This window comes from Akebia trifoliata, unplaced genomic scaffold (genome assembly GCF_017979445.1).
Source record: "Akebia trifoliata isolate Shusen 1 unplaced genomic scaffold, ASM1797944v1 Contig00306, whole genome shotgun sequence".
Lineage (NCBI taxonomy): Eukaryota > Viridiplantae > Streptophyta > Magnoliopsida > Ranunculales > Lardizabalaceae > Akebia > Akebia trifoliata.
This window is the reverse complement of record NW_028236953.1, coordinates 14,762-40,814: the sequence shown is the minus strand read 5'-3', so window position 1 is coordinate 40,814 and position 26,053 is coordinate 14,762. Positions and strand designations below refer to the sequence as shown.

The 26,053-nt window shown below is 37.5% G+C and overlaps 1 long non-coding RNA gene across 1 annotated transcript; it reads right to left on the bottom strand.

Annotated features, from left to right (window-relative positions):
* Positions 1 to 447: 447 nt before the first annotated feature.
* On the bottom strand, positions 448 to 7,242 carry LOC147381674 (uncharacterized). Its single transcript, XR_015174436.1, has 3 exons — positions 2,931 to 7,242; positions 2,034 to 2,182; positions 448 to 1,711 (listed from the first exon to the last, which is right to left on the bottom strand). It is a non-coding gene; the product is annotated as an uncharacterized LOC147381674 (long non-coding RNA).
* Positions 7,243 to 26,053: the final 18,811 nt, after the last annotated feature.

Here is a 26,053-nt window from a genome sequence, read left to right as displayed (position 1 = left end):
TTTTTTAGATTTGATAATTTCACACGCTATTGATTTTTTCCAATTTTGAGATTCACATATGTTCATATTTTCTTGAGTTGATCATTTTACATGGTATTTATTTTTATCAACATAATTTCCATGTATGTTCATATCTTGTCGATGTGGTAATTTTGTGAGATATTGAATTTTGCAATCTGTTAAGTTATCATATGCTCATAATTTCCTAATTTGAAAGATTTCATATTCATGATTACTCTTTTGAAATTTTCTATTTTGGAAAAATTCATAATTTTCTGTTTTGGAAAAATTCATATTCATAAATATCTAATTGAGAAATTTCTTTTTTGTGATTTGTCAATTCAGAAGTTTGCATTCTCCTATTTAGAAATTTCATGTTCATAGAAATTTGTGATTTTCTAATTCGAAAATTTTGCGTTCTTTCGAAACCTTTTTATTTTAGGAAATTCCTATTTTGCAAATTTCTAAATCGAAACTCGTCATATTGGTAATTTTTTATTTTATAAAAATTATTTTTATAAATTTCTAATTTGGGAACTCATCATATTTACAAATTTCTAATTTGAGAAATTTCACATTCCTAATTTAGAAACTTCATAAACTGCTGGTTTAAAATTTTCACATTCATAATTTTTTTAATTTGAAAATTTTTCATAAATTTATATTTTATCTAATTTGGTAAGTATTTGATCATATGGATTTTTAATTGAACAATATTGCCATATGAACTCAAGAACGCATAATATGGTTTGGGCTTTTTCAAAGTTTTTCCCTTTTTACAAAATTCGAGAAATCACGTACTAATTGGAGAATCTTAACTGTAAGATTCATTTGTTAAATTCAATATAGATTGATGATAATTGGATCTTAGTTTGACATTTAGTCTTTATATGTTGACCATAGAATAATTTTTGATCGTAGTAGAGACCGAACATCTAATCGGGCAAGTTCAGTGCCTAACACTTTCTGAAACCCGTAATCTGACCCCTTACTCATTTCTCTTATCCGTGAACCAATCCAGATCCATTTAGAATTATTTTTAGTTCTTATACCTAATCTAGGTGGCTATTCTTATTTCTTAAAAAAGCATCAATTTACCAATCAGACTCCTTTAAATTATTTAGTGTAAAAGAGTCAAGACGATTTCAGATTAAAACAAATAATTATCTAAGATGATCTTGCTTAGGCTTCATTGACCTCTCTTATGAAGGTCTAGCCATAGATCATAGAAAGAATAATAAAAATAAAAAGAAAAGAGAAGAGGGAAGAAAAATGATGATCCTTTATTAATCTTGACTTGAAACTGGCAGAGTACTCATTTTCTTTACGAAGCTTGAACATAAAGTAAACCTAAAAATCTAAAAACTAAAAAATAGAAAAAAAAAAAAAACTAGAGAAGATTATCTTGGAGGAGATAAGATGATTTGACTCTAGCCTGGTCTCTTATATATAGAGGCTTGATTAGGGTTCCTTTAGAATTTGGAACATTTTCGTGTTTTACAAGGACTCTGGACCCTAACTTGCTACATTACAAATCATGCCGCCTCAACATTACACCAATCTCGAGAAAAAGTTTGTCGATGTCACCGCATAGTGGTTCCTATGGGCCCATTGACTTTGGTATTCGGTCCTTGATTTTGTCTTGAGTCTTGAATTGTAATACGCATCTTTAATTATCTTGGTTCATCCTTTTTACTATCACGACTTTGGTCTATCACACATAAATAACCATAATTAGTCAGAATATTTACAATTTATTCAAAAATAATAATAATTATGGACTATCAATATATTATGTCTATTTAAGGGATTTTATGTGTTATTCAACCTTATAGTCTCTGCAATTAGGGTCCTAGAAATAACTTTCTAGGCCCTAATCACAGCACACCATGAGTTCCAGCTCAAATGTGGAAGTTCTAAAACTTCAGAACCCTAAGAAAGTTTTGTTTGATTGGGCCACAATAAAGGGATTTCTACTGAATCCCCCTCATTTTCAATAGGCTCTTTATAATTTCATAATTTATTTTAAATACCTTTGGAAAGTTCAGTAGCATCATATGAAGGTTGTACACATGCAGGGTACTTTCTCACATAATTTTCTTGTAATGGCTTAGGGATTTGAAATGAAAATTGTACCATCGTCACTCCTGCTGTTATGTATTCCGGGTGTTCAACAAGAAACCTGCAAAATAGGAACATAGGAACAACTGTAAAGCAAAGAATGAACATTATTTTCTAAGACAACGTGAACTAAATTCTGTTTTATTTTATAGTTAGAGAATAATACAGAACATTTTTCTCGGTTGATAGAGTAAAGCAGGGCGTACTACTGGACTTTCACCATGGATTGAATCTCTTGCCAGATGATGCATGAATATAATAAGAAAGATCAAATAAAAAAATCTGAATAATTTTAACAAAGTTACTTAAAGGAAAATGGACTTGGCAGTTTTAAAGGAGCCCGCATTAAAAGGGAAATATAGTGGTTGTGCCTTCCAATATTAAATGCAAAACAAAATTGGAAAGGAATACATCCACATCTGCAAATTTGGTGCTTCCTTCACCTCTGATCCTAAGTAAACGTTTCCAACCAAGAGGGGGCTGAGCCTGCTACCATCCTGTGAGATGTCAGCGCTGGATCCTCTCAAGTTATATCAGGTTGCCACTAGCGAGCTCTTTCACAAATGAAAGGTTCTTGCAAGATACTCTCTCTAATTTTTGTAAGTAACCAAGTCTAATTCATAAACATCAAGTCATGTTTTTTTGTTGAAAGGTACATCAACTCATAATCAACTAAACTTAGAACAAATTCAATAGCTTCACAAACCAAACAACAAAACAGATTCATGAGAACCTGAAGTTCCACCTAAGGTGATCAACCCAAACATGCACATAGATAATTAAAAAAACCACATTAGATCAACAGATACCTTATTTCGGTCTTTTTCCCTCTTTCATGCACCTGCTTTGATCTCTACTTCTACTACCACTTTTGAGCTTCTTCTTATTCTTGGGACTCCCTATTCTCAGGATTCGGTGTAAAAGAGTATCAATTGTAAAAGAAGAAAAATAGAAATTGAAGGAATATAATTAAATGGTACCATGGTGTACTACTTGTATATTCAATATCCCAAATAAGATTACAAATTCAGAGGAGCCTTCTTTAGGAAGTTGGAGAACGTAAGAAGACTGAACTTGTTGATGCCGGAAAGAGAGATGAAGGAAAAAAGAGAAGAGAAAAACAAGCACTAAACTAGGATAGAAAACACATACAGCTGACCACCATCAGATAAGAGCTGATGAAGGCAAATGATTCGGGCAGAACTATAGAAATGAAGAAACTGTTCTTCAGAAGCTTAAGGCTCAAAATTCATTCCAACCATCAATTAAAAAGTTATGGAGTTAAATAGATACATAGAACAGCCCTTAGCTATAAAAACTCTTATAGTTCCAATAAAATTCTTAAGGACCAAGTAATCTAACAAGCAAACTTAATAGGCACTAATCAAGACTCAAAACATTAAAACCTACAAAAATTAACTTACAATAAAATGTGCTGGACCGAAAATCAAAAGATAGCAAAATGTTGATTTTCGCGGATTCCAGTCACCCAGACACCCTCTAGCAAAATGACCATAACTTTCTCTAGGGAAATCCAAATGATGCACCGTTCTATACGTTGGAAAATAGACAAAATTATCTTTCCAATCATATATGATTTGTTTTATTTAATTCAGAAATTAACTGTTAAAATCGCCCTAGACTTATAGAGGTACACCCACATGGTTTCGCATGCACATAATTGGGTCAGGCATGCACACAAGCTCCTGCATCATACGCTTCCAGCTGCGTTCAAACTCGTCTCTGAGTTTCCACTATCTTCATCTTTATGTTAAGGAGAATGGTCAGATATATTGAGGGTTGCCGACACACCATACTCACCTGGAAGCTTGATCTATAACTTATAGGTTGACACTAATGCACTGGATAACTTTAAAAGGACCATCAGCTCAGCCTTTAGTTTGCCATGACGACCAGGGGGGAAACGTTCTTTGCTGAGATATATCCATACCAGATTGCCTTCTTTAATACTTTTGTATTTGTGATTCTTGTTAGCACGTTTCTGATGGACAGTGGCTTGCTTCAAAATACGCAACCTAACCTCCTCATGTAGCTTCTTTATGTATTTTGCATGGGCCTCGGCATCACTGCTGAATTTGTGTGATGTAGAGAGTGGAGCTAAGTCCAGAGGGACTGTGAGGATTCTTGCTATAAACCAGTTCAAATAGACTTATTCCAGTAGTCTGACTAGTAGACCTATTGTAAGCAAACTCCGCCAAAAAAGGCTCATAAACTTAGGATCTCGGTCCTTGGAATTCCATGGAGCTTGACTATCTCATGGAAGCATAATTCAGCAACATGTGATGCAGCTATAGTCCTAGCACAAGACACAAAACATTTTGGAGAAACGATCTACAACCACCATAATCGAATCTTTTTTGTTGTGTTCTTGGTAGGCCTAGAACAAAGCCCAAACTAACATCTTCCCATGGGGCTTTTGGTAAGGGTAGAGGAGTGTATAAACCAGTGTTTTGACCATGGCTCTTTGCAATATGACAAATGCGACAACGTTTCACATGCCTTGCTATATCTCGATCCATTCAGGGCCAATAGAATTTTTCTCGAACAAGTGCAAGCGTCTTATCCCTGCCAAAATGCCCAGCCAATCCTCCCTCATGGGCTTCTTTTATGATTGTGACACGGAGGGAACCTTCCGGAATGCACAACTTGTTTTCCCAAAAGAGATAGCAATCTTGTATGAGAAATTGATTTGAAGATTGCCAAATGGGACTGAAGTAACCATTGTTCTTGTATTGTTCCTTCAAAATTTAAAAGACCAATATCTCTACTTGCAAAGAGTAGAGAAGGGAGTAGTGACGACTCAACGCATCAGCAACCCGATTTTGTTTTCCAGATTTACGCTTGATGTGAAAGTATAGGCTTGTAAAAATTCAACCCATCGAGCATGGGGCGAATTAAGATTGTGCTGCCCATTGATGTACTTCAAAGCTTCGTGATCAGAGAATAGAACAATCTCCTTCGGTAGAAGGTAGTGACCCCAATGGTTCAAGCCACGAACTAACACATAAAACTCTTTATCGTAAGTTGAGTACCGAAACCTTGATTGATTAAGCTTCTCACTAAAGAAAGCGATAGGCTTCCCTTCTTGACTCAAAACAGCCCCAATACCAACATTTGGGGCATCGCAATCGACATCAAATACTTTTGAAAAATCTGGTAGGACAAATACTGGAGCATCTGTCATCTTCTTTTTTAGTAGTTCAAATCCTTTGTGTGCTTCCATTGTACATTGAAAATTACTTCCCTTATTGCTCTCCATTATGGGTGAAACAATTGTGCTAAACCTTTAGATAAAACGCCGATAAAATGAAGCTAGTCCATGAAAGCTTCGAACATCCCGAATAGAATTTGGGATAGGCCAGCTGATGATGAGGTCAAGCTTGTTTGGGTCTGCTTTTATACCCTCTTTAGAAACAACAAATCCTAAAAAAGTAAGGGTGTTTGTGAAGAAGTCGTATTTCTTGAGATTGACGAACAATTTTTGTTCTCGAAGAACTAGAAACACTGTTCAAAGATGCTCCATGTGTTGGGCTTCATCCTTGCTACATAACAAAATGTCATCGAAGTATACAACCAAACTTAACACTAAAAGGCTGGAATATGTGATTCATCAGTCGCATGAAAGTGCTTGGTGCATTTGGTAAACCAAATGGCATCACCGTCCATTCATACAGTCCATCTTGCGTTTTGAATGCTGTTTTCCACTCATCTCCTTTTCTCATTCTGATTTGGTGATATCTGCTTCATAAATCATTTTTGAGAAGATCATGGCACCAAAAAGTTGATCGAACAAGTCATCAAGTCACAGTATCAGAAAGCAATACTTAATGGTTACTTTATTCACTGCTCTGCTATCCACACACATATGCCACGTTCCGTCTTTCTTTGGCACAAGAAGAGCTGGTACGGCACAAGGGCTCATGATTTCTCTAATCAAACCTTGCTCCAATAATTTCTCCACTTGCTTTTGCAATTCCACGAACTCGGTAGGATTCATTTGATAAGCGGCCTTGTTTGAAATTATGGCTCCCGAAATGAAATCTATGTGATGTTGAATAGCTCACTAAGGTGGAAGACCTGGTGGTAAATCTTCAGGAATGACATCCGAAAACTCTTCCAAAATGGGTTGGGCAAGAGGATTAAATTGCTTTGCACTATGTGAAAACTGAAAATTTTGACAAGAGAATTTGACGGGCCAAAGCCCACAAATTTTAGAAACCGAATTTTGATGGCCCATGTGTAACGGCCATGTACTCTGACACCTAGAGTTTAGGTGTGTCTCGCCCCGGAGTCACCCGGGAACACCCATGTAATACTATGTAAGGCTCGTTATGAAGCCATGTCAGCCCCCGTGCCAGGGCATCCTTGTTAGTTTAGTGGCATTTTCGTAATAAGGGAGTATGACCGGCCTCTACTTTTGATGTTCCCTTCTGGAAATCTAGTAAAGACTTAGCATACACTTGGTAGGAAAGGTGTCAGTGCTATCCCAATCCCCGGCCTACACCCACGTTGTTGAAACCCTTGAAGCCCAGCTCCTTGGAAGTCCCACGTGTCATAGGATCATCAATTGCTTGTAACGCATCTATTACTTTTGTAACGCGTTGCACCATGTAATCAATATTATATCAACAAAGTTGCCTCCGGACTTTGCCTCGTGTTGCCTCGTTTACTTGTTTGCTAGCTACGTGTGTGTGGTGTACGATCATTTTACAGGCTTGCAAGTGGATTTGACCCCTTGCGCCGCACGACCTCGCTTCGAAAGAATAGGACCGTGACAGTTGGTATCAGAGCAGCAGTTGTTTAAGCACAGTTGGTATTCCCCCTAGCTATTCCCCCGAGATTCCATTTGGTTCACGCGAATGATAGTAAGAGGAACTACTAGTACCGCGGATCTACCCGCTCCAAACACACCAGCACCACGTACAAACAAAGAACGCATTGAGGTATTAGAGGAAAAGGTAGGTATGCTATCCGGGATAGTTGATGGTATTGCGCAATTGGATGATCGACAGAACACGCTGGAGGAAAGATCCGAGCCAGAATGACTGACCTCGAGGAAGATACCCGAGGATCCATAACGACTTTACAGGAACAGATCACGGAGCTCACTACTAAGGTAGGTCTCCTGGTAAGAGCCGTTGGTAACGAGCGGCCTACCGGTAGTGATGCTCCTCCCTCGCGCTTGCGAGTCCCCGAGCCACGCGCCTTTAGTGGTGCACGCGATGCGAAAGAGCTCGAGAATTTCCTGTTTGACATGGAACAGTACTTCCGTGCAGCTCGACCGGATTTAGAAGAGGTAAAAGTAACAACTGCTTCTATGTATCTTGCAGGTGATGCTAAGCTATGGTGGCGAACAAAGTACACTGAGATGGAGAGTGGCCAATGCTCCATCGATACATGGGAAGACTTCAAAAGGGAGCTGAAGAATCAGTTCCTACCCGAGAATGTGGAGTTCATTGCCCGCAGGAAGTTGAGGCAACTCCAACATACTGGTACCGTGCACGAATACGTTAAGCAATTTTCCGCATTGATGCTTGATATCTGTGATATGTCAGAGAAAGACAAGTTGTTCTCGTTTACAGAAGGGCTTAAGCCTTGGGTTCAGACAGAACTACAGAGGCAACGTGTGCAAGAACTCACGACTGCCATAGCCGCAGCTGAGCGGTTGACGGATTATTCCCCCGTGGATGGGAATAGAAAGAAAGTATCCAATCAGTCGAAAGGGTACTCTTCGCAGAGTGAACGCACCCATGGGTCTTCCAAAGGTAAAAATGGAGGATCTAGACACAGTCCAAGCAGGAGATCCCACCGGGATTCCTCCCCTTCGAAGAACATCGGTACCCAGTCCAACAATCACCGCAACAAGATTCAGTGTTACTTGTGTGGTGGTCCTCATAAGACGTTCAATTGCCCACAGAGAAGCAAGTTGAATGCACTGTTAGCTTCCCAGAGTGACCCTAGTCACGAGAGTTCAAGTGAGAAAGATGAGGATGAATCTTCTCATATGGGAGCTATGCATCTGTTGAATGCAATGAAACAGACCTCTGAGACTAAGATGATTCGTCAACGTAAGGGTCTCATGTATGTTGATGTGGAGATTGGTGGTAAGACCACCTAGGCAATGGTTGATACGGGAGCTACACATAGCTTCATTGCCCCTGCAGAGGCGAAGCGCCTCAATATCCGGCTCGAAAAGGATTCAAGCCGTATGAAAGCTGTTAACTCCAAGGCCACTCATATACAAGGGTCGGCCAAGTCCGTGGCCATCAAGATAGGTCCATGGAAGGGTAAGCTAGATCTTCTCGCAGTTCCACTCGATGAGTTCCGAGTTATCATTGGGATGGACTTTCTACGACAGAACAGGGTCGTTCCGATGCCATTTGCCAACACTTTGGACTTGCTAGGTGAAAGTCCAAGCTCCATTCCTCTCTCTACAGGTAAAGAAGGGGGAAAGATGATCTCAGCCTTTCAGCTGAAGAAAGGGTTGAAGAAAGGTGAGCAAACGTTTCTTGCTACCTTGCGAGTTGAACCTGATGATCAGGACCATAGTTCAACTCCCCCATTGGTAAAATAGGTTTTGACTGAATTTGATGATGTTATGCCGGATGAGCTTCCGAAGACCCTACCGCCACGTAGGTTGATTGATCATCAAATCGAACTAATACCTGGTGCCAAGCCTCCTGCAAAGGGGCCATATAGGATGAGTCCTCCGGAACTAGCTGAGCTACGCAAGCAACTTGATGGACTTCTGGAGTATGGATTTATCAGACCTTCGAAGGCACCTTATGGGGCGCCTGTTTTATTCCAGAAGAAGCATGATGGGTCATTGCGACTTTGTGTAGACTACCGAGCGCTGAACAAGGTTACCGTCAAGAATAAGTATCCGATTCCACTGATTGCTGATTTGTTTGATCAACTTGGGGCAGCCAAGTACTTTTCCAAGTTGGATTTGAGATCAGGGTACTATCAAGTACGGGTTGCAGATGGTGATGAGCCGAAAACTACCTGTTCTACCAGGTATGGTGCTTATGAGTTCTTAGTCATGCCCTTCGGCCTTACGAACGCACCTGCGAAATTCTGCACCTTGATGAACGACCTCTTCAGACCGTACCTCGACAAGTTTATTGTAGTATATCTTGATGATATCGTAGTATACAGTTCTACCTTAGAAGAGCACGTTCAACATTTACGCAAGGTATTCCAAGTGCTTCGCGATAATCAGTTGTATGTTAAGCTTGAAAAGTGTTCATTCGCCCAAGAGCAGATTATGTTTCTTGGCCATGTTGTGGGTAATGGACAGATCCGGATGGATATGGAGAAAGTACGAGCCATTGATGAATGGAAAACCCCATCTACCGTCACAGAACTCAGGTCATTCTTTGGTCTTGTGAACTATTATAGACGTTTCATCCAAGGGTATTCCAAACAGGCCACACCTCTCATAGACCTGTTGAAGAAAGATCACACTTGGTCCTGGTCGGACAAGTGTCATGAGGCATTTGAAGACCTCAAGCTTGCTGTTATGCAAGACCCAGTCTTAGCTCTACCTGACATCACCAAGCCGTTTGAAGTTCAGACAGATGCATCTGACTTTGCTATTGGAGGAGTGTTGTTACAGGATGGGCATCCGCTTGCTTATGAAAGTCGGAAGCTCAATGATGCTGAGAGACGCTATACCGCACAGGAGAAAGAGTTGTTAGCTGTCGTCCACTGTTTGAGAGTTTGGAGACATTATCTGTTGGGGTCACAAGTTCATGTGAAGACTGATAATGTGGCAGTGAGCCATTTCCTGACTCAAAAGAAGTTGACACCAAAATAGGCTCGTTGGCAAGAATTCCTCGCAGAGTTTGACTTGGCCTTGGATTACAAGCCAGGAAAGAACAACAGCGTGGCCGATGCCTTGAGTCGCAAAGCAGAGCTAGCAGCCCTTCAGCGACAAGTTTCTCAAGTTACCAGCAATTTACAACAAAGAATTCATGATGGTTTGAACAGTGATCCCCAAGCGAAGGCCATATTGGATATGGTGCAGAAGGGGAAAGCACGCCGTTTCTGACTTCGGGATGGGTTGTTATATACCACTAAGAGCCGCATGTTTGTTCCACGTGCGGACGGGCTAAGACGAGAACTGATGAGAGAGTGTCATGACACTCCATGGACTGGCCATCCGGGCTGGCGCCGCACATTAGCTCTCTTGGAGCGAGGATACTACTGGTCGAACATCCGTGATGATGTGTCAAACTATGTGAGGACCTACCTCATTTTCCAGCAAGACAAGATCGAGCGCGACAAACCTATCGGGCTACTGGAACCTCTTCCAGTCCCCCAAAGGCCTTGGAAAAGTGTTTCTATGGACTTTGTCACAGGTTTGCCGAAGGTTGCAGAGTATGGATCCATCCTTGTGGTTGTGGACCGTTTCTCCAAATATACTACATTTATACCGACCTCGACATATTGCTCAGCAGAAGAAACAGCGCACTTGTTCCTCAAGCATGTCATCAAGTATTGGGGTGTGCCCAAGAACATTGTCAACGATAGAGATTCAAGATTTACAGGGAGATTCTGGACCGAATTATTCAGATTACTTGGGTCTCAGCTTGACTTTTCGACCAGTGGACATCCTCAAACAGATGGGCAGACTGAAAGATTTAATGCCATGTTGGAGGAATATCTCAGGCATTTTGTCACTGCCAACCAAAAGGATTGGGCGAATCTTCTCGATGTCGCACAATTCTGTTTCAACCTTCAGAAGAGCTCTTCCTCCAACAAGAGTCCTTTTGAACTTATTACTGGCCAACAACCTTTAACTCCTCATACTATTGTTTCAGGATATCAGGGACAGTGTCCAAGGGCGTACAAGTTTGCAAAGTTTTGGTAGGACAACAATGAAATTGCCAGATCTTACCTTGAAAAAGCGTCAAAGCGGATGAAGAAATGGGTTGATGGACATCGTCGACCAGATCGTTTCAAAGTTGGTGACTTAGTTCTACTCAAAACAGATCAGTTGAGAAGGTTCAACCGAGTACAGCGAGCACACAGGGGTCTACTACAGCGTTATGAAGGTCCAATGCTCATCCTCTCTCGAGTTGACAAGGTCTCCTACAAGCTGAAGTTACCGCACTGGTTACGCAACATCCACCCTGTCTTCCATGCCAGCTGTCTCAAGCCATTCCATGCAAATCCAGCACGCAGCATTCCAACACGTTCACCTTCTCATTCAACAATCCAGCCGGAACGTGTTGTCGACCAAGTTCTCGCCGAGCGTCAAGTCAGCAGCAGTTCAAACAAGCAGCAGCACATAGAGTACTTTGTCACATGGAAGAACTTGCTAGAATGCGAAGCCACCTGGGAAAGAGCAAAGAACCTACAACCATTCAAGCAGAAGATTGAATAGTTTGTCAGGGACAATGCGACGAGGACGTCTGCAGAATAGGTGGGGGAGACTGTAACGGCCATGTACTCTGACACCTAGAGTTTAGGTGTGTCTTGCCCCGGAGTCACCCGGGAGCACCCATGTAATACTATGTAAGGCTCGTTATGAAGCCATGTCAGCCCCCGTGCCAGGGCATCCTTGTTAGTTTAATGGCATTTTCGTAATAAGGGAGTATGATCGGCCTCTACTTTTTATGTTCCCTTCTGGAAATCTAGTAAAGACTTAGCATACACTTGGTAGGAAGGGTGTCAGTGCTATCCCAATCCCCGGCCTACACCCACGTTGTTGAAGCCCTTGAAGCCCAGCTCCGTGGAAGTCCCGCGTGTCATAGGATCATCAATTGCTTGTAACGCATCTATTACTTTTGTAACGCGTTGCACCGTGTAATCAATATTATATCAACAAAGTTGCCTCCGGGCTTTGCCTCGTGTTGCCTCGTTTACTTGTTTGCTAGCTACGTGTGTGTGGTGTACGATCATTTTACAGGCTTGCAAGTGGATTTGACCCCCTTGCGCCGCACGACCTCGCTTCGAAAGAATAGGGCCGTGACACCATGGCTGTTGAAATTTTTTATATTCCCCAATTTGGTGGCTTAGAGCCATCAAATTTCTGCCATCCTCCATTAATTTAACGGTTTCAATCAATCGAAAAAAAAATTAACAATGAAATTTTTGATGCCTTGGTCCATCGAATTTTATGAAATTCGACGGCCTTGGGCTGTCAAATATAGGTTTTTTCACATTGTGTTGGTTCCATTGTTTTCCACTCATCTCCTTCTCTCATTATGGTTTGGTAATATCCTCTTCGTAAATCAATTTTTGAGAAGATCATGGCACCAAAAAGTTGATCCTACAAGTCATCAAGTCTCAGTATCGAGAAGTGATAGTTGATGGTTATTTTATTCACTTCTCTGCTATCCACACACATACGTGATGTTCCGTCTTTCTTTGATACAAGAAGAGCTGGTATGGCACAAGGGCTCATCCTTTCTTTAATCAAACCTTGCTCAAATAATTTCTCCACTTACTTTCGCAATTACGCAAACTAGTTAGGATTCATTTGATAAGCAGTCTTGTTTGGAATGAGGTCGCAAATTTCTGTGATATCCGATATGTGGGTCCTACATAACAACGGATTTTAGTTTTTAATGTAAACATGGCTTCTTGTTGCCATGTGCAGGGAGACATTTGATCTATTTTGTACCTCATTTTCTTGAGAGGTGGAGCAGATCCAAATGTTCCAGTTGTAATGAATCCATTTTGATCTATAGCCCACTTATTGTTTTAGTAATGAACTTAGATTTTAGTTATAACTATTTGGATCAAAATCAACATAATGAAAACGGAGTATTTTTCTATTCAATGCAATTTTCCATTTTCCTCACGTGAAAAATATTAAAAACAACAAACAACGGCTGTCATTAAAAAAGTCGCAAAAAATACAAATAATGACCGTCGTTTATAAGTTGTTCGTTAAATTTAAAATTGACACAAAAAATGATGGTCTTCACCCATCGCTTATTTCTACAAAGAACCCCGTCTTTTTTAACAACGTTTTGTTGATAGATGATATCTGTCGTTTTGGAAAAACGACATCGTTTTTTACAACTGCCCATGCGACGGTAAGAGCCGTCATTTTATTTGAAATATGACGTAGTGTGAAATCTATGTGATGTTGAATAGCTCGCAAAGGTGGAAGACCCGGTGGTAATTCTTCAGGAGTGACATTCGAAAACTTTTCTAAAATGGGTTGGGCAAGAGGATTAAATTCCTTGGGTTCCTCATTTTCTTCGAACAACACTAAGCCAAACACATCAGATTTGTCTTCCATAGCCTTGTCGAATTCAGATTTGGAGAGTAGATGCTACCTTTTCCATTTGTTTGCTTAGGAAGTCCTTCGGGCTTTGAGGGTCCCAAATTAACTTTTACTCCATCCTTCTCAAAGTTGTAGACATTGCAAAGTCCATCATGAACAACCTTCCGATCATACTGCCATCCAAGTAAGAGATGACATGCATTCATTTGGATGACGTCACACCATATTTCATCCTGATATGTCTTGCCAATAGAAAACTAAACCAAACATCTCCATGTAACATGCACTTTATTTCCTTTTTTAAGCCACGAAAGCTTGTATGAATGAGGATGGTTCTTGGGCTGGAGGAGCAACTTCTCCACCATTGTGGAGGACACGACGTTCTCACAATTGCCTCCATCAATGATTTTGTTAAAAACTTTCCCATTAGATGTGCATCTCTAATGGAAAATGTCATCTCATAACCAATTGTCATTTTCAATCGATGCCACACTCAAAACTCTCTGGATAACCAAACTTTCACCTTGGTCTCCATAAGTTATATCATCTTCGTAATTGACCACATCCTAAGTAGGCAAATTAGATTTTGGTTCACCCTATTCGTCATCTTCTACAACTAGAAACACAATCTTGCGGTTTGGGCAATCGGCGGTGATGTCACCCAATCCTTGGCATTTGTAGTAGTGTCGATTTCAGGCATTCAAGGGCTTGGAATGACTAGAGCTTGTTGGTTCTAAGTTCTTCTTTTTAGTGGTATTCGTCTTAGTATCACTAGAATTTTTCTCAATGTTTCCTCCTCAACTAAAGAATCCCTCCTTGCTCCAATTGGGAGAATTAGTAGATGTCTTTCTTTGGTTTTTCCACCTTTACAACCAGTTTCACCACGTCATTATAGGTCCAATTGGGCTGAAGTTGCATTATATTTGAAATATCTTGCCTAAGACCTTTGACGCAGCAGAAGCGTGTGAATCAATAGATTTGATAGGTTGTATTCAATGAAACACTCTAAATTAATTTGAATCAATTGATTCAATTGATAAACAAACAATAATTTGAAAGAAAATAAAGCATAAAGCTACAAAGTAATAAAAAGAGAAAAGATAATTAAATTGATTATTGATTATTATCAATTTTTATATTTGGAAGTCCTTATATAGATAACTCCATCATAACAACTTATCATCCTACTAAAATACTAAAAATCAACATTCTTAACTTATCTATGACATAATACTAACTTTTTAATCCTATTAGAATTCAAATTTGAGACTTTTAAGCACTTTTAATTATGGTCAAAATAATAATAAAATTTTTTAAACAAATTAGAAACTAACAACGAATTAAACTCCTAACTTAACTATGAAATATAAGTCCTACTAGAATTAGAAATAGAGATCCTAGTAAAACTCTAACTAGGATTGTAGATGTAAGGAATTCAATCCAAAATTCTCAACCTGTGAGAAACAAAAATAGAGAAAAAACACACGTCGAAAAAGAAAGCAATCACACGCACAAGACAGTATTTACGTGGTTCGACAATTTGCCTACGTCCACGGAGTTGCAGAGATTTCACTATTTTCAAGAAGAATTACAAAGTGCGGCTCAAGTCCCAAAGACGACAACCAAAACCTTAAAAAATCCTAATCACCAAAAAATGACTTTTATATACTGCGCACAGGATTCACAATAGGTTACAAAATGGGCCCAAGCCTCCACTCTATGGACTAAACCTCAAAACATATCCCATCAAAATACTACACAAACATTATTCGAGTCGTCAACTGGATCAAACATAACTAGGCTCCACAAAGTCAAACACTACTAGAACTAGAAATAGAGATCCTAGTAAAACTCTAACTAGGATTGTACATGTCATACATCAGGTGCCTTTTCTTTGAAAAAAAACTCATCCTCGAGTTGTTCTTGATGACTTTTTTTTTTCTTATTTTCCATTCATCTTTTACTCTAATCCACTTCTAGTGATATCCATTCTGCAGACTTTGTTTAGAGGATTTAATTGACTATAGCATATCATTGGGTAAATCCATTACATAAATATTATTGTTTATCTTCTTCAAGATATAAAGGGGTTCAATTTTCTTCAACTTGATCTTCTTGTAAATTTTGACAGGAAAATGATATTTACTAAGATAAACCATGACCAAGTCTCATTTTTCATACCTCTTGAATCTTCTATCGACACCGAATTTATACTTGTTAGTAGAAGCTTCATAGTTCTTTTTTAATTTTTCGTTCAATATGTCATGCTCTTTCAAACTCATCCTAGAACGAGGCAGATTTGGAAGACTTGTATCAGGCACCAAATCGATGTGGTGTTGTATATTTCTCATAGGAGATAATGAATTCAACATTTTCAAAGGAAGAACGTGAGAAAATTCTTCAATGAAGGGTTGCACTTCATGAGAAACTTGAGTAGGAGGGTCTCAGTTGGAAAGTTGCATTACCATAACGATGACTTGGCTTATTTTGTTTAAGTCCTCATTGATGTTGGTAAAAGTAAAACATGTTATCTTCTCCTTGACTAGGTGGGAAACCTGGGGATTGGTATAGAAAAGATATAGAATCACTTTCACACCATTACGTATGAAAGAATAGGTGTTGGCTTTTCTCCGATAAGTGACATCATTATCATGAAGCCAAGGCCTTCCTAAGAAGATGTGGCATGCTCACATTGGGATGATGTTACAAATAACCTCATCTTTATATTGTCCAATGTTAAAAGAAAGATAGCATTAGCTTGTCACATTCTTCTTACACTCATTGTCCATCTACCTTATAAAATAAGGTATAGGGTGTTTCATAGTGGGTAACTTGAGTGCAATGACCCTATAGCTTGAAAATATATTTTTTGAACTTCTACTATTTATAATTAATTGGCACAACTTACATTGAACCTTACATGTAGTCCAGAAAAGACTATGTCGAGTTGAAGGATCAACATGTTGTACTGGTAATAAGTTGTGAATAACACTACTAAGATGTTCACTTTCTTCAAACTTTTCGAATTGGATTTCCAATTCAGTTTCAATGATGATTCTCCTTTAGCAACCATAAATGTGGATCGTAACAAGATCTCTAATACCACTTGATGTAGCAGAAGTGTGTGAATTAATAAATTCGACAGGTTGTATTCAATAGAGCACTCTAAATCAATTGAAATTAATAGATTTAATTGATAAACACGCAATACCTAAAAAGAAAATAAAGCATAAAGCTAAAAAGTAATAAACAAAGAAAAGATAATTAAATTGATTATTAATTATTATCGATTTTCATATTTGGAGCTCCTTAAAAGGATAACTTTATCATAACAACTTGTAATCATACTAAAATACTAAAAATTAATATTCCTAACTTATCTATAACATAATATTAACTTTCTAATTCTATTAGAACTCGAATTTAAGACTTCTAAGCACTTCTAATTATGATCGAAATAATAGAAACAAATTTAAAATAAATTAGAAACTAACAAGGAATTACACTCCTAACTTAACTATGAAATAGAAATCCTACTAGAACTAGAAATAGAAATCCTCGTAAAACTCTAACTAGGATTGTACATGTATTACATCAACCTCCCAAGTAGTGCATAATAGTATGTTCTTCAAGTTCGTACAAATCACAATACATCATGAGTTGCTCGAACTCATAAGTATACTATTCCTTGGATTGATTTTTCCAACGAAAATTGTGGAATTTTAAGAAAACATCTTGCCTATAGTCTTCAAGCAATAATTTTTTACGAAATTTATTCTTCATTTTGCCCTACTTGAGATCTTGCTTCGACTTTTGAGAACACAATGTTGCTTAAGGTGTTCCCACCATATAGGTGCATGTTTTCTCAATTTATGGCTACCAATATGATCTTGCGATCTTTCAAAACATCTTTATAGTCCAAGATGCATTCGACAGCATGAAGCCATTCTAAGAATTCTTCTGGTTGCATCTTTCCTTTATGTTGAAGTCATTTTGGAAGTTTTCTCTGAAGTTTTTGAAATGAAAATTGGGTGGAGTTTCATGTCTAGGCGCTAGCTCATGATGAAATGGATTTACATCCTCCTCCTCATTAAAAATCTCAAATTTTGATCCATGAATGGCTTCATCATGGCTTATAACTTCATCGCATTGTAAACGTTGTGTAAGGTCTTGTACTTGTCTCCTAAGATCATCCATTTCCAAATCTCGTAAGTTTCTTTCTCGATCTTGAACTTCATCATCATTAGGAGCACGTCATCCTCAACCTCGACCAACCATTTCGGAACCAAAGCTCCGATACCAATTTGATGCTAGAAAGAGAGATGAAAAAAAAAAAGAAAAGAGAGAATAACAAGCATTGAACTAGGATATAAAACACATACAGCTAACAACCATCGTAATCTACCGTCAGGTAAGAGTTGATGAAGGCACAAAATTCACAAAGAATTAAAGAAATAAAGAAATTGTTCTTCAGAAGCTTAAGGCTCAAAATTCATTCCAACCATCAATTACGAAGTTATGGACTTAATTAAATACATAGAACACCCCTTAGCTATAAAAGCTCTTATAGTTCAAATAAAATTCTTGAGGACCAAGTAACCTAACCAGTAAACTTAATAGGCACTAATCAAAACACAAAACATTGAAAACACAAAAAATTAAACTACAAGAAGGTGAACTGTATTTTGACGTACTAAAACTGTAATTTTCAAAGTTAGAATGACAACCAACAAAATGGACCCATAGTCAAGTTGTTTGTCTTGCCTAAATGATTACCACACGACCCACTTGGTGATCATCAAGTCCTCACTCTAGGCCGGTGTTGAACTTCATCTAAACCAACAAGTGAAGCCCAATACCTAGGCCCAACATATTAACGGTGTAATAAGTCCATTGGAATGGATACATCATCTAGATGTCACAAGAGAGACATTACTCATGGTTCCATGCCAACCACTCATGAGAATGCTTATTAAATATTTTAAAATATTCTCCATCACAATTAGAGAATAAGATACATTGTATTAAGGTGCATGAGAAACACCGTATCATTAGTAGTATATCTCATCACAAATGGAAGGTTGTGATGGAGGATATTCTAGAGTACTTATGGATATTTAGAATATATCAATCAGGATATATTGTAGAATATGTCAATCTAAGTGTGTCGTTCTTTGGCAATGGCGCCACCATGATTGTTGTGTCATCGTCGAACTTGAATCTCTTATATTTTCTCTTTTGCTATTATTTTTCTAGAATTTTTTTTTTTTTTTTGTCAATAAAAGTTACATCTCCTTCTATATCTCTAAAAATCTCCTAAATTCACACATTCATCTTACACAATATTATTTTCTTTTCTATCTAAAATCTCTCCTCATGCACCTTAATACAATGCATCTTGTTCTCTAACAAGGGGATGAATGCATGTGGATCATCCAAGATCCTTACACTTAAGTTCAATTTCTCTTAGGTTCCATACATGTGTATTTGTGTTAATTAACATATTGATTATGATTATGGGAAGATGTGATTTTAAGAACAAATAAATTTGCCAAAAACTATAGGAGCTCTAAGAAGTGCTCTTCGCAGGATACAGTCATGTAGGCTCCTCAGAGAACTAAGAGAGGTTGCGACAATTAATATCTATATAGATCCATTAAACTGTTTTAAACTAAAGCACACCAAGTACAAGCATAAGGACTATTTATTTTAATTGTTCTACATAGAAAGATAAGGAGAAAAAAACGTGGGAAAGAGTATTTTGGATACTTCAAAACTCAAAAGAATTTTCAAAACGTGACCAACTTAATTTAGACTTAATTCCCATTCCAGCTCACTATTCATTTTAATTCCGAAAACATGCCTAGCGAGATCGTCAGTTTTTGGAAAGAAAAAAAACAACGATCTCAATACTTTTTTTTAATCAGTGAGTTCGGCACTTTAAAAACATGTGTTCTCACTAGGCATGTTTTGGGAATTAAAATGAGCAGTGAGTTGGAATTGGAATTTCGTCGTATTCAACTCCCTAAATTGAAAAAATCTTTACTAACTATATTATTTAGTTACAATTCAAAATTTTGGGGGCATCTAGAAAGAAAACCCTATATTTATGCCTGTTAAGTGGTTTTTCCCAGAATTCTAATAAAGAGCCTAATTTTCTATGATTCAGACCATCAAGATAGGGGCCATCATAGCCTTAAATACTCAATTATCTTTAATGTATATGTTGGTGAGGAATGTTCCCATTCCATGTGGATCTATGTGGGTTTTTATTTTATTTTTATCCAATCAGATCAGTAATTCACGTTCTAAGTTTAATTTCAGATTTAATTTGACCCCGATTCAATTTATTCCACACCTAGCCTTGTCAAACTGCTAGAATATATAAGATTCAAGTAATATACCACCATGAATAATAAGAATAATAATGAATGATACACATATTTGTAACTTTTAACCTCTAAACAAATTTCAAGAAAAATTAGTAAGGTAGATAGACATACCATTTTATGAAATAACTCTGAAATGGGATCGGGCCTGTGACTTCACTCTTAAATGCAAATCGCTTGTGAATCCTAATTTCGACATGCAGAAAATACTAAAAGTATTCACGAAGAAACACGAAAGACATGACCACAAGCTTTTGAATCTCAAAACAAGATCGTAAGGAATAAATTCCAATGAAAAAAAATGAAATACGAAGTGAGTAAAGAAGGAGAGAGTCTAAGCTCTTTCTTTTCGATTAGGGCAACTATAATAGAAAGCGATCTTAAATACTACGAAAATATCCCTGAATGAAATTACACAATTACCCTTCAAACCTAAAAGTGCTTAAAAACTATTGAAATATCCTGAATGAAATTACATAATTACCCTTCGAACCTAAAAGTTCTTAAAAACTATTGAAATTACTTTAAACACTATTTTGAAGGCTCAAAAGGCTAACCAAAAGTTTCACCCTTCAAAACAATTTAAGTTGAATTGGAAATTCAAATATAGCCCAATGCGCATATGCCAGCTAGAGAAAATGGAAAACCTGCCAAAATTTTTACTCAATTGTTTATCTAGTTCAATGATAGTCACAAACTATATAATTCTAACATATCAACGCATCTTGTAAAAGGAATCGGAATTTCAGGAATACGTTGATGAAAACCTTGCTGACGAGCAAACTTGTGAGGACTATACATTTCCACCTCACATATATTACGATGACGAAATACAACAAATCCAAATAGTGAATGGGGCAATAAGTCGAGAAAGCACTTACAACTATCTGTGTTTTCATACCTCAATAGGTCTGAGTTAGACCTTTCTACAAAAATCACAAAAACAGAGATACCAAGTTGAATGTAGTACATCGAGCCATCAATGCAGTTACCATAAAGGTGTTTGGACGAAAAACATCACTACTTTTATAAGGGAGAACAAAATGACATAGTCACATGGAGAGAAATGAAGTTGTCATGGCTTCATTTTCGACATTCTGATTTGTAGGAAAGTCTAGTCTGATAAATGGATTTTTTCCCTTTATAACTCCTTATAACCAAAGTGACTCGAGAAGAAAAGGGTGTTCGTAATTTTGTTCTAAGACGTTGATTAATTAAATTGATTTTATCCTTTCTTTGTACTTCATGGTTAGATGATGATTATAAATTTATTCAGTTTTGGTGTACCACCAATCCACTCATTGTGCCTAACACTCACTCCCCTTATCAAAATCCAATAAAGAGTATGCCTTGAACAGGTATTGGAAAGAAATAGGGAGTTCTGAAATATTGTTACAACCCATGAGTTCATCAAAATTGGGAACTACTTCTTCATAATACTCACCCATAATAGAAAGTCGAGAAATCTTCTACATTTCCCATAAAAAAAGGTCAACTTCCACAACCCATTTCAAAAGTGTTAATTTCAGGACACCAGACGTCGTACAAAGTCTAATACATGCCGTTAAGACTATTGTATTCCTTACTAGCTGCAAATATGGCATCACCAAGATAATATGTCCCCTTTCTACTCTATAGTTTATGGCTCATGTCCAAACCCCAATCCCAAAAATTATTAAGATATCAAATATCGCCTCGAAGTTCAATATCTGAGCCCCATTAAGTGAAACGTTGCATAATTTTCTACATTAAAATAGACTATGAACAATTTTAAACTTGATTGTGATGAGGAAGATGACATAAAGATGGTTGACGCTCTGTATCAATCTTGTCTCCTGCAAGTACGTTAGTTGTTAAAAGGTATTCACTTAAAACTACCATATTGAGTAATATGTCCCTTTTTGTATCTTGCACCCTCAAAGAACCAACTATCGGTGTATGCACAATAAGCCTCAACTCTACAAATGGACTATTTTCTCCTCTTGAATGACCAGTTATCATAACATGGGAAAAACACAGTCATTTTCTCTTTTGAGAGGGATTTACAAGGTCATCTACCCACCTTTCGCACAGTAAATTCCTTTTGGAATGATTTTTATTCCTTGAACCTTTGGGGAAAGCGTCTTTAGTTATCCATGTGGATTAAAAAACAAAACTCACATTTATTCAAAAAAAAATTTCATGCCTCACCAAGTACTAGTAAAATGTTAATTAAAGGTACATAAAAATAGGAGATGCAAGTGTAAATCAAAAGGTATCATGCTTAATAATGTTCTGGTACCAGTTAGCGTTGTCCACTCACGAGCCATTGATAAACAATTGTTTTGAATACTAGTCAACCAGCGCATAAACATATCTCATTTATGGTTCTTTTATCCAGTTGGTGTTGTTTGCTCCCGAGCACCATTTATAAATAATTGTTCTGGAGACTGGTCAATCGACATGTACATGTCTCTCGTCACAAGACATATCTAGTCAATTAGCGTTGTCTACCTCCGAGCACCACTGATAAGCAACTACTTTGGATATTGGCTAACTGACGTATACAAATTGCTCGTCACATGGTTTTTCTAGCCATTTGGTGTTGTCCACCCCCAAGAACTATTGATAATTTGGAGACTGGCCAACTAATGTGTACAAATCTTTCGTCACGTGGTTCTTCTAGCCAATAAGCGTTGTTCGCCTCCGAGTATCACTAATAAATAACTACTTTGAAGACTGGCCAACCAACATGTACAAATATGTCGTCACGTGGTTCTTCTAGTTAGTTAGCGTTATCCGCTTCCAAGTATCACTAATAGATAACTACTTTGAAAACTGGCCAACCGACATATACAAATATGTCGTCATGTGGTTCTTCTAGCCAATTGGATTTGTTCACCCTCAAGCACCACTAATAAATAATTGCTTTGGAAACTGAACAACCGACATGTACAAATCTTTCGTCACGTGATTTTTCTAGCCTGTTAGGGTTGTCCGCTCCCGAACATCACTGATAAACAACTTCTTTGAAAACTAGCCAGTCGACATGTACAAAATTCTCATCACGTGGTTCTTTTAACCAGTTAGTGTTATTCGCCCCCGAGCACCATTAATAAATAACTACTTTGGAGACTGGCTAACCGACAAGTACAAATCTTTTATCACGTGGTTCTTCTAGCCAGTTAACATTGTTGGTCGTCGAGCACCACTAGTATACAAATATTTTGAAGATTGGCCAACTGGAGTGTACATACACATCTCTTGTGAATCAGTATCTCCAACAAATTAAAGTTGTTCGCCCTTGAGCAAGACTAACAAATAGATGCTCTGAAGACTAGTTAACAAAGGTTATAAGTTCTCGATCTATACTTCCTGATACAATTCATTATAAATAAAAGAAATATACAAGGATAATCAAATTCAAAAATTTAACTTTTTCGTAACAACAAAGATCAAGGTGTTAGTTGTCGAGATACAGTAAGGAGAACCAAAGTTGTTAGTTGTTGAAATTAGAGTTACCAAGCTCCTAACATAATAGTCGACCAAATGATCAAAAATAAAAAATAAAGCCATGCAAATTGTACAAATATGTAAACGAGAGAAATTAAAAGGCCACCCTAAAATATCCATATTATTGAATTCGGATCATGGTTCTTGTGTTTCAACCAAATACTGGAGTATTGAAACTCATTTTGCTAGCTATTACAATCTTGCCCCTGTCTTCTATACTATTTAAAGACCATAAAGCTAAAGGAAATAAGCAGTTTCGTACTTGTAGATCTGAAGTTTCGTACTTGTAGATCTGAAGTACTACACCTAGACCTTTTTGAAGCGTCCGTCGTCACAAAGTTTTTGATGTCGAGGATATGAAGGTGTGAGACTTGATTAAACTAGATCCACCGTATGCCTTCAGAACTTTTGTTGGAAGGAGAGAGAAAGAGAAAAGTGATGCTGGCCTCAATTCCAACACAGAAAAAAGGAAGGAGTAAAGGAAGAAAATTTAAAAATTAAAGGAAGAAAATATATTCGGATCTGAACTGATCACCATGGGACATCGGCCTAGATTCAACCATCAGTGATGTCGCCCAAATTGCAGCCCTTAGCCACCTTTTGTTGTGTTGGATGCCATGAACACCATCTTCAACGATTTCATTCATCTCCCAATTGGTTCAGTGCTCAAAGACCCTTCGGACAAACTCTACAATCAGTAAATGGTGAACCTGCGGCTCCTTGGTTCCACATTCTTGACTAATCTCGTTTGACCACCAAAGAGAAAATCTATTGTCTTTTGTGACACACATTTACAAAGATAAGATTCAGTTTCTAAGTCCAATTCATTTTGTTTGGTACACGTCTAGTAGTAAGAGTATTAAAGTCCAACTCAATTACTTTAATCCACCTCCAAATCAGTCCCACATGTGTCTGTGTTGAGATTGAAGACTAGCAAGTGTTTCAGTTGTACTGGATAACTCAATCCAACATGGACCCAAATCAATTATCCAAGTCCAAATCCAAATTCTCTATGCCACGTAAGTAATGCTAAAATGTATAATTTTTTGAAACAAATTCCTTGGTCAACCAAGAGTCCTAGTTAATCAACTCCATTACAGAAACACATCCCCTAGGGCCCATATCAAAGATGTGCAATCAAAGCCCACTACACCTAAAGAAAAAAAAAAATTTGTCCTTTAAAGCCCAATTCTTCTATTCCATTTATTAAAAAAAAAAAAAAAAACAGATTTTATGTTGTCTCTTGTGGCAATCACGCCTTGAATTTGATTCAAATTAAATTCCATTGCCCGAAGCAGGTTTCTAACAGAAAAAAAAATAGTTTTTTTTTTTTTTTCTCTCTTAAGATTGACCACTTAGCCTAGTGGTAGGACTTTGTGGAGGTCGTTCCCAAGGTCTTAGGTGAACCCCTTCTTATGCTGGTCTGGGTCTGCCTTAACCCTGTTGACCTTTCAAAAAAAAAAAATATTTTGTTAAGTCAACGACACATGCATGGTAATTGAATCCATTCCCCCTGGGTTTGCTAAGCCCAAGCTCTCCTTACAAGAAGAAAAAAGCACACACAACCCAACTCAAAACTTTTTTTTTTTTTCTTCAACCCATAAGAAGTTGGGGATAGGTACTACATGGTTCTTTGTGTTATTATGAAGATTGGGTATTTTCGAAATAAAATCATCTCAGTAAACCCATTTGTTTGTTATTATACTAATTTGTTCTTGGGAAGTGTTCTTAAAGATAAAATGAGGAGATTGGAGAATTTTTTTAGGAAAAGCCTCAATTCGTGTCGAGGTTTGCAAGATGAAATTGCAAGAAGATAAGCTCAAAATTGCAAAATCACTCATTTGCAAGAAAAAAATATTTTCAAGGAAACATCGACGTCACTTGTGCTTTCGACAATGCATCCTTGAGGGGGCATTTGTAAGCATCAAAATTTTAGGAAGGTCCTTACAAATTTTATAAATCAAAATAAAATCCCGAAAAGTCAGAAGTGGATTTATGCATCTAAATTGGGCTTCACTAATTGGGAATAGACCTTCTAAGTCATGGGTTGGGATTTTTACAAATAAAGCCTACAACCTAAACAAATTTAAATAATCAATGTTAAATATTGGGCTTTGTTAGATTAAACCCTATGATCCAAAGTATAAATCAAGCAAGAACACAAGAATCTCACATGACACAAAATATATGTGGTTCGATCAAAGAATCGACCTACGTCCACGGGCAAAAACGGTGATTTCAATATATTAACCAAAGAAGAACACGGTTACAATTTCTCTCTGTCTCTCGTATATTTCTCTCACCCTCTAGGATTTCATCTCTTACCATTTATATACTTAGAGTTACAAAGAGGTTAAACGGGTCGAATCCAAAACCAAACCAAATGGGCCCAATATCATGCGGGTTGTTAACGAATCTCAAAAGATCCGGGTTGAATCCACAACAACACACCACATACAAGAATAGAAGACATAACCAACAAGCTTCATACTCAAATAAATGAGTTTGGCCCAATAACAATCCATAGAATCTTTAAAATCGGATTTGGACGAATTTAACTTTTAGATTAATCAATCAAGGCTCTTTAAGTCAAGGCATAATTGAAAATTTAAATTATCTTTAAGTCAATAAATATCAAAGCCTTTCTCATTTAGAAGGGATCCGGATCACTTTCTCTAAGAATACTGAAGTTCTTCTTTTAGAGAAGAAGAAGCTCTCAAGCCCTCTTTTTAAAAAAAAAGTTAAGCTCTTCAAAAGACTCGAACTCCAATTAAAGAGAAGATCA